Source organism: Marmota monax, unplaced genomic scaffold (genome assembly GCF_021218885.2).
Source record: "Marmota monax isolate L192 unplaced genomic scaffold, Marmota_monax_Labrador192_F-V1.1 WCK01_AAM20220418_F8-fsc00108, whole genome shotgun sequence".
NCBI classification, from domain to species: Eukaryota; Metazoa; Chordata; class Mammalia; order Rodentia; family Sciuridae; genus Marmota; species Marmota monax.
This window is the reverse complement of record NW_026694593.1, coordinates 1063793-1072103: the sequence shown is the minus strand read 5'-3', so window position 1 is coordinate 1072103 and position 8311 is coordinate 1063793.

The window sequence follows — 8311 nt, the reverse complement described above, 5'->3', positions numbered from 1 at the left end:
CTTTCAACCAGCCAAGCACTGATCAAGCACCTTTGCCCTGAGTTGAGCATGAATGCAAAGACTCATGCCCACCTGGTCTGAGGGTGGCGATATCTCGGGGCCAAAGGGCAAGGACAAGTGGGGAGGGAGAGAAGCTGGGTAAAAGGGCAATAGGGAGAAAGCAGGGCTGAGCTTGCAAACAAACAGTTAATGTCGCTTTCTAATTTCCAAAGCATTTCTGCAGGATCTCATTTGACCTCTATATTGTCCTGAGAGGTTGTTATTTTCCCCTTTGAAATGAAGACTCGGCAAACATACCTGAGGCCACACAGCTAGCAGGTGGCAGAGATCCCAAGGGTCTGACTGCAGACCTCTGCCCTTGTGACATCATGCTCCCCTTAGAACAAAGATATATGGATGATAAACTATAAGTTTCTGTTGCCTGGGCAGAGGAGTTGAGGGTTCAAAACTCGTGAGATCATACATGACACGTGCACCTGTAATCCCAGCCACTCGGGAGGCTGAGGCAGGAGAATTGAAAATTTAAGGCCAGTCTCACCAACTCAATGAGATCCATCTCAAAAAGAAAAGAAAATGGCAGGAGCATATCTTGGATTGTGGAAAACAGATGGGAAAAGCAAATTTAATAAAAGGGCCTAGAAACCCCTAATGTCCCCTAGGCTGAGACCCCAGGGAGCCTCTGGGGAAGGAATACCCTAGAGGAAACGGGTAGCGGGGCTCGAGGCTGTCTGGGATGGGCAGGTTCAGAGAAGGAAACCCTTTCTCTCCCGTACCTCTGCCAAGGCACCCAGCACCCAGTGGAGCATCACATCTGGAGGAGTCGCGTCAAGATAGGTGCACATCCCCAGTCGGCCACCTGGGGGCGCCAGAGCCCCACCGCGGCCGGCCAGCGTCCGCGCCCCGGGGGCTGGGGTCTTCCCCGGTGTCAGCGCCGAGCCTGGGGCGGATCGCGCGGGCTCCGGGCCGAGGAGGTGCGCTGGTGCTGCGGGCAGGGGAAGCCCTGGGCCGCAGGCGAGGGCCTCCGCTCTTTAGCAGGAGCGCTGAGGGTGGCGCGGCAAGTGCGCAGACCCTGCTGCAAACCCGCAAAGCGGTAGAACCTGCAGGTCGTGCGTGGGCGCAGGTGGCCGACCACGTGACGCTCCCGCGCCTCGGCTCCGCCGGCCGCCGGTGGTAACTTCAAAGTTGTGTTGTTTGGTTTGGTTTGTGCTAGGGGTTGAACCCAGGGCGCTTTCGGACTGAGCCACATCCTCAGCCCTTTTTGTTTTTTATTTTGAGACGGGGTCGCGGTTGCTGAAGACCTCGCTGCGTGGCCAGGCTCAGACACCGCCCGGCTGCGGTGACAGGCGCCGCCCCGCCCAGCCCTAAGGATTGTTCGTGGTTAAAATGTAACGCGGGGCGCAGGGGAGAGTGGGAGGTCACTGGACCCGACCAGGGGAGGAAGGGAAGGGAGCGGGAGGGGAATGGGTTCCCATGTGACCACACGACCGTGCCACTCCAACCACGCAAGCCACAAGAGTGGGGAGCTCTACGCCATGTATGTGTGCTATGTCAAAGTACATTCTACTGCCATGTATAACCATAAGGAACAAATAAAAAATAAAACAAATGTAAAACATTTTTTAAAATATTTTTTAGGGGGCTGGGGATGTGGCTCAAGTGGTAGCGCGCTCGCCTGGCATGCGTGCGGGCCCGGGTTCGATCCTCAGCACCACATACAAACAAAGATGTTGTGTCCACCAAAAACTAAAATAAATAAATAAATATTTAAAAAAAAAATATTTTTTAGATGTTGATGAACCTTTATTTTATTCATTTACTTATATGTGGTGCTGAGAATCGAACCCAGTGCCTCACACATGCGAGGCAAGCGCTCTGCCACTGAGCCCCAGCCCCTGTAATACATTCTTTAAAGTAAACCTGAAAACTCAGGTAAGTGGGGTGGGGGGGAAGAGCATTCCTTTTCAATCATCCACATCACTAATGATTTCTTTCCAGACTTTTTGCCTGAGTATGCTTTACTTAGTTAAAATCTTACCACGGTTTAAATTTTTATTCTGCTTTTCTCAATTGAACCCAAGGGCAGTCTATTACTGAGTTACATCCCAGCCCGTTTTATTTTATTTTAGTTTTTGGTACCAGGGATTGAACTCAAAGGCACTCCACCACTGAGCCACATCCCCAGCCCTATTCTGTATTTTATTAGGGACAGGGTCTCACTGAGTTGCTTAGCACCTCACTGTTGCAGAGGCTGGCTTTGAACTGTCCTCCTGCCTCAGCCTCCCGAGCCCACAGGGATTACAGGCCTGCATGCCACCGCACCTGGCCCTTTTTATTTTTTGAGACAGGGTATCATTGTGCCTCAGCCTCCTGAGTCACTGGGATTACAGGAGTGTACCACCAGTTTTAATCTTTGCCACTTTGATTGGAAACCAATCATGGTTTATTAACGTTTCAAATCGCAATCTGGGTGTGGTGGGCACACCTGTAATAGCAGGGAGTTGGGAGGCTGAGACAGGAGGATTCCAAAGTTCAAGGCCAGCCTGATAGTCTGACACTGCCCACAAAAGATAAAATAAAAACCTCTGGGGATGTGGTTCTGTGATAACAGTGAAGTTCAATCCCAATACTGATTTTTTTTTTAATCACATTTCTTTGAAGAGAAAATTGAAAAGTCCTTTATTTCCCTTTCATGTATGTTAGTTATTTGCATTTCAACTAATATGAATAACATTTTTATCCCTTTTGCTCAGGTTTTTTGTGGGGTGGAGATTACCCTTTTCATATTTGTTATTAAGAGCTGGTGCCTTGGCACACTCCTGTAATCCCAGCAGTTTGGGAGGCTGAGACAGGAGGATCACAAGTTCAAAGCCAGCCTCAGCAATGGCAAAGGGCTAACCAACTCAGTGAGACCCTGTCTCTAAATAAAATACAAAATAGAGCTGGGTTATGGCTCAGTGGCCAAGTGCCCCTGAATTCAATCCCCTGCACCTCCCCCGCCCCAAGGGAAAAAAAAAAAAAAGATTAAGAGAGCCAGGGTGGTGGCACACACCTATAATCCCAGCAGCTCTGAGGGCTGAGACAGGAGGATCATCAAAAGTTCAAAGCTAGCCTCAGCAACTTAGGGAGGCCCTAAGTGTAGTAAAAAATAAAACATAAAAAAGGCTGGGGATGTGGCTCAGTGGTTTAGTACCCCTGGGTTCAATCCCTGGTATATCCAAAAAAAAAAAATTAAGCAAGTTTTCCCTCAGTATTTTATGTCTATAGCTATTAAACCACATGTTTTGCAAATATTTTTAAAAGGATCTTTATCATATAAATATACTATTCCCCTCAGCTATTTATTTATTTATTTAGGTGGTGCTGGGGATGGAATCCAGTGCCTCTCAAATGCTAGGCAAGTGCTGTACCACTAAATTACACCCCCAGTCCTGCCCCCAGCTTTATAAAGGTATAATTGACAAATAAAAATTGTATATATGGGGCTAGAGTTGCAGCTCAGTGGTAGAGCGCTTGCCTTGCATGCATGAGGCCCTGGGTTCCATCTTCAGCACCACATATAAGTAAATAAATAAAATAAAAAGACCCATTGGCAACTAAAAAATATTTTTAATTGTATATATGCATTGTATACAGTGTTTTTATATATATGAATGTATGTGTATGTGTATATATATTAAAATCGAATGTAGCAAACTAATTAATATATCCATATCGTTACATTATTTTTCTTTTAATTTTTAGTTGTAGATGGACACAATACCTTTATTTAACTTATTTATTTGTATGTGATGCTGAGGATCGAAAGGCAAGCACTCCACCACTGATGAACAACCCCAGCCCTTTACATTATTTTTTTGTGTGTGGAAGGAACATTAAAGATCTACTCTCAGCTGGGTGCAGTAGCTCAGGAGGCTGAGCCAGGAGGATCAAGAGTTCAAAACCAGCCTCAGCAACTCAGTAAGGCCCTAAGCAACTTAGCAAGACTCTGTCTCCAAATCTCCAAATAAAATGTATTTTAAGAAAGGGGAGGTGGCTTAGTGATTGAGAGCCCCTGGGTTCAATCCCCATTAGCAAAAAAAAAAAAAGCCAGCCTCAGCAATTTAGAGAGGCCCTAAGCAACTTAGCAAGATCCTTTCTCAAAATTTAAAGGGATCTGGGGATTTGGCTCAGTGGTCAAGTGCTCCAGGTTCAAAACCAGTACCGATGGGGGGAAAAAATCCACTCTTCCAGCAGTTTTCCAGTATACAACATATTATTATTATTATAGTCACTGTACTACAATAGACCTCCAGAGCTTTTTCTTTTTCTTTTTTTTTCAGTTTTAATTTTTAAAAATATTTATTTATGCATTAAAATTCTTAATACACCATTATATCATAATTTATCATATCTCTGATTATATATAAGGTATGTTGACACCAAATTCACATCTTCATACACGTATTTTGTATAGTGATGAGGGCCTCCAGAACTTTTTCATCCTGACTGAAATTGTGCGCACTTTGGCCAACATCTCCCAGTGCCTGCTCCCCAACACACTTTTTAAAATTTATTTATTTTGGAAGTGGGTTCTTGCTACATCGCCTAAGCTGACCTCAAACTCCTGGGCTCAAGCAGTCCTTCTGCCTCAGCCTCCTAAGTAGTTGGCACAACAGGCTCACACCATAGTGCCCAACAAACTTTTTTTGGTTGTAGATGAACACAATACCTTTATTTTATTTTTATGTGGTGCTGAGGATCGAACCCAGTGCCTCCCACGTGCAAGGTGAGCATTCTACCACTGAGCTGCAGCCCCAGCCCTTTTTTTTTTTGAGGTACTAGGGATTGCACCCAGGACACTCTACCACTGAACCACATCCCCAGACCTCTCTCTCTGTCTCTCTTTTTTTTTTTTTTAATATTTTTTTAGTTGTCGATGGACCTTTATTTTGTTTACTTGTGTGCAATGCTGAGAATTGAACCCAGTGCCTCACCCATGCTAGGCAAGCACACTACGACTGAGCCTCAACCCAGCCCTCTATTTTTTTATTTTAAGACAGAATCTTACTAAATACTGAGGCTGGCCTCGAACTTTCAATCCTCCTGCCTAAGCCTCTTGAGTAGCTGGAATTATAGGCACAACCATGACCAGCTAACAGACTTTTTTTTTTTTTCCCTTCTTCTTTTTTGTGGTGCTGAAGATTGAACCCAGGGCCAGGGTATCACATATGTTAGGTAACAACTATCATAGAGCTACATTCCCAACCCTTTAACCCTTTTTACTAATTTTGAGACAGGGTCTTGTAAAGTTGCCCAGGCTGGCCTTGAACTTGTTATCCTAATCCTTGGCCTCCCGAGTCGCTGGACCACAGGACTGTACTCATTCCCAACTCCCAACATACTTTGTAGTGGCTGATCTCCTCTGGGCATTCAGATTAATTCTCAGCCTTTGTTGCTATAAATTATGCTATAATAATGCTTTCCCCCTTCCTTCCTTCTTTCTCTTTTTTAATATATATATATTTTTTTAGTTGTTGATGGGTCTTTATTTTATTTATTTATATGCAGCACTGAGGATCCAGCCCAGTGCCTCACACCTGCTAGGCTGGTGCTCCACCACCGAGCCACCACCCCAGCCCTCTTCTTTCTTTTTGCAGCACTGGAGATTGAACCAAGGCTTCTTGTATGGCAAGCAAACATGTGCCATTGTGCCACATCCCAGCCTAACTAGGGGATGCCTTTAAAAAATATATATATCAGGTAATGTCTTAGGATGGAATCCTGACGATTTCCTTGCTGACTGGGCTTTCAGTTCATGATCACATACCCTTGGAACCCCTGTTCCTGGTCTAGTGTCCCCGTGCCCCAGAGGACTATTCCATGTCTCCCCCATCCCCTGCACTCTCAGGTGCTGGCCTGCTTCCTGCTTGACACCACAGCCTGCTCTTGCTAAGCTCCCAGTGCCCGGCACATTGCTAACCCAGCAGTGACCACTTCTCAGTCCTCAACTTACTTGACCTTTTTTGTCACAGGTGACTCATGCTCATCAGCGGACATGGCTGATTCTTCCTCTTCTCCTTGGGCTCTACAAGATGTACATACTTGAGCCCAAAGATGCTTCCTTTAGGCTCACAGTGGGTTTTTAAATTTTTTTTATTATTATTTGTTTGTTGTTTTTGTGTTGTTTTGTTTGGGTGGTGGGATTGGATACAGGGTTGCTCTACCACTGAGTCACACCCCCCTCTTTTATTATTTATTTATTTACTTATTATTAATATAATTAATATAGTTTTTTTTTTAGTTGCAGGTGGATACAATGCCTTTATTTTATTTCATTTTATTTTTTAATTTTTTTTGGTACCAGGGACTGAACTCAGGGGTACTCAACCACTGAGCCACATCCCCAGCCCTATTTTGTGTTTTATTGAGAGACAGGGTCTCACAGAGTTGCTTAGCACCTCGCTTTTGCTGAGGCTGGCTTTGAACTTGCGATCCTCCTGTCTCAGCCTCCAGAGTAGCTGGGATTACAGGCGTGCGCCCCACCATGCCTGGCTCCAAGGATTTATCTAAATCTCTAGAATATGTGTGGAATCCAGTCCATTCTTGTCATTGTCCCCTCCCCCTGCCCTCTAGCCTGGGTGGTGGCCTTAATCTCCAGGCTGTTCACCTGCCCTTGCTCTGTACATTTCATTCTCCACACAGCAGCTCAGGGACCCTTTAACTGCTTGGTTACTCCTCTGCTCAACATCCTCAGAGTCTCCCCAAAGCACTCAACGTGAACAAAGCCAGAGTTCTCACAATGGCACGGAAACCTGGCATGAAAGCCACCTTCGCCACCTCATCTTCCTTCTCCGCCCACTCAAGCCACAGGGACTGCTTAGGTGCGTCTAGAGTGTATCCTGCTCATGTCTGCCTCAGTGCGTTTACATCAAAGATTCTCTCTGCCTGAGTGGGATGGGAAAGTCTGCATGCCTGGTCCCCTTGATTTCTGCAAGTCTCTTTGCCACCTGGTAAAGTCTCCCCTAATTAAATTTTATAAAATAACAACATGCTCCACACTGGCACATCAGAACTACTCTGATTTATTTTCCTCTAGGTTATTTAATATCATCGGACACATTCTACTTCTATATTTTTTCATTTTCTGTTTCCCATCCAAAATACACATGCCTGAGGACAGGGACTTTTTTTTTATTCATGCTGAATCCCCAGTATCTAGTCCAGTGCCTAACTACATAGTAGGGTCTTTATAAGTATTTAAAGGAAATGCACAGAACCAGGTGCCTGTAACCCCAGTGACCCAGTAGGCTGAGGCAGGAGGATTGCAAGTTCAAGGCCAACTTCAGCAACTTAGCGAGGCCCTAAGCAACTTAGGGAGACCCTTTCTCAAAATTTTAAAAAATTAAAAAGGGCTGGAGATGTGGCTAAGTGATTAAGCAATCCTGGGTTTAATCCCTGGTTCCAAAAAATAAAGAAGAAAGAAAGAAAATGCATAGTCAAGCCTAGTGGCTCATGACTATAATTCCAGCAATTTAGGAGGCTGAGGCAGGAGGATCCCAAGTTGGAGGACAAACTGAACAACTGAAAATTTAAAAAAAAAAATTTTTTTTGAAGGCCTGAGGATGTATGTAGTTCAGGGATAGAGCCCTAACCTCTGGATTGGGTATCCAGAACTGTGCCCATACACACACACACACACAGTTGGAGAGGGTGAGACAAACTAGGATCCTTCATCTTTCAGTCTCTGTAGAACCTCAGTGTCCCTGATCCTGTCCCCAGAGGGAAGTTGGGAAGGCCACTGCAAGGGGAAGATGCTTCCTCTTCCCGCCCCTCCAGGTTGGCTCTGAGGGGCTGGCCTCCCCTTTTCCCTCGGCCCTTCCACTACTTGGGCTGATTCTCCGTGCCTAGTACCAGTCAGTGCCAGTTGGCAGCTCTTACCGGAGACTGAGGTGGCACGAATATGGGAGAGGGGGAGAGAGTGGGCAGGGGCCCAAGGGGAACAGAGACCCAGAAGTAAGAGGTTGTCATCGGAACTGGGTGGCCGGCTGAGGGTTTCATGGGAAGAGGGACAGCGTAGGCGGGGGGTCCTCGGGGTTTCCGGGGGAAGCGGGTAGGTGCCAGGCCCCCCCTCTGGACCCTGGAAAATCCTGTCCTCTTCCCCACCACCTACTTTCCTCTCCAGTCACCCCTTAAGCCGCCCCTGGCTAATTCTTCTTGGTCTCTTTAAGAGCTGCCTGGGAACTGGGACACCAGAGGGGGCTGGCAGGCATCCCCCTCCCCTCCCCTGCCTGTCCTGGCTCCGCCCCCTGCCCCCGAAGACATTCGGCTGGGA